We start from the raw sequence: 1,780 nt of genomic DNA, 5'->3' as shown, positions 1-1,780 counted from the left end.
ATCATTGTTATTATTATTATTGTTATCAACTATTACTATTATTATTATTGTCATTATTATTATTATTACTATTATTAATTGTTATTATTATTAATTATTGCACTAATGTTGAAATTGCTGACATCCACAGCATCTTTCAGAGCAAGATTTCATCAAATTTCTCATTAAAACTTGTTTTTTTGGAAATATAAACGAACAATTCCCATACTATTTGTTGCTAATTTAGTATTAAAACTTGTTATGAAGCTGTGATATAATCACTACTAAGCTTATTTGACTGATAAATCATGGAATAAATTATTTTACTTTAGAACTACTTTATGAATAGTTCTGTTAGAGATATTTGTTGATTGTTGTAGTGGCACAAAAACTAAACTTCTCTATTTCCCTTTTTTTTTCGTTAAATTTATCAATCAGAAAAATATTATAACGTTCGAATATGACGGTCATCTGTGATGAACAATAGACAATGTCAGAAGTTATTTCCAATATGTAATAAATTTCAAGTAATTAAATGAAATAGTTATCATATCATCACTTCAAACGCATTTTTATCATTTTCTCTTTTTCTAATTATTTAAAAATTCATTGCAAGATATATGAAATTGATAACAGATTTTGTTAAAAGTCAGATGAATTTTTACGGTTAGATCAATATATTATCATATTATCATGTAATGAGAAGAATTAATAAATTGAGATATTTTTAACTTCAAATTATTGGAATAAACTCACAAAGATATTCCCGCAATATATCAGTCGGATATGGAAGATATCATCAAGCGCCAAACATGGAATAATTTGATGATGTTTTTGCCAAAATTGAACATAACCTTAATTTTGCTTGCATTTTGCCTATGTTCACATCGGAAATGCTTTGTTAGTTTCATGGTAATTCCTACTTTTAAGCTCACTTTTGTTTGCAGTTAAAAGCCTTAAAGAGTAGCACTTTGTGATTGCCGCAATTCCTATAAATTACTTTGTACCACTTCTCCCTCTAGACAATTGCGCACTATTTCTAGTGAAATCTTTGCATCATCATTCCAACGATTGATACCAATTCAAATGTGATCTTCATACCACTGGTACCATTTACGGTGAAATCTTCAGATCAATGGTATCATTTACGTGGATTCTTAACACCATTGGTACCATAAAGGGTAAAATCTCCGCGTCACTGGTATCATTTGCAATGAAATCTTCACACCATTGGTGTCATTCACATCACTGATACCATCAGAAATGAAATTGTACCACTATGATAACAAAGGATGGTAACAGATATGTTTTATGTATTGGTACTGTCACATGATTTCTACTATAGGTCTTAGTGTTATTCAATCGAAATAGATGGATAGAGAAGTAATCAATCTTAGAGAATGGGAACATCAATACTTGTTCTTTTTGTTAGCAACGTTATGCAAAATTTCATTGTCACCACTTGCTATGATTATAACGACACTACTATATTGATCTCAACTTGTTTTTATAGTGAAACCTTCACACTATTGGTATCAACACCATTGTTATCGTTTATGAAATCTTCACACCATTGGTACCATTTATTATGAAACCTTCATAGCAAGAGTGTCATTTATAGTGAAACCTTCACACCATTGGTACCATTTATTATGAAACATTCACAGCATTGGTATCATTTATGGTGAAACCTTCATACCATTGGTATCATTTATGGTAAAACCTTCACACCATTGTTATCATTTGTGGTGAAACTTTCACACCATTGGTACCATTTATTATGAAACCTTCATAGCAAGGG

Source organism: Loa loa, assembly GCF_000183805.2.
Source record: "Loa loa unplaced genomic scaffold supercont3.358, whole genome shotgun sequence".
Taxonomy (NCBI): Eukaryota; Metazoa; Nematoda; class Chromadorea; order Rhabditida; family Onchocercidae; genus Loa; species Loa loa.
This window is presented reverse-complemented; position numbering follows the sequence as displayed.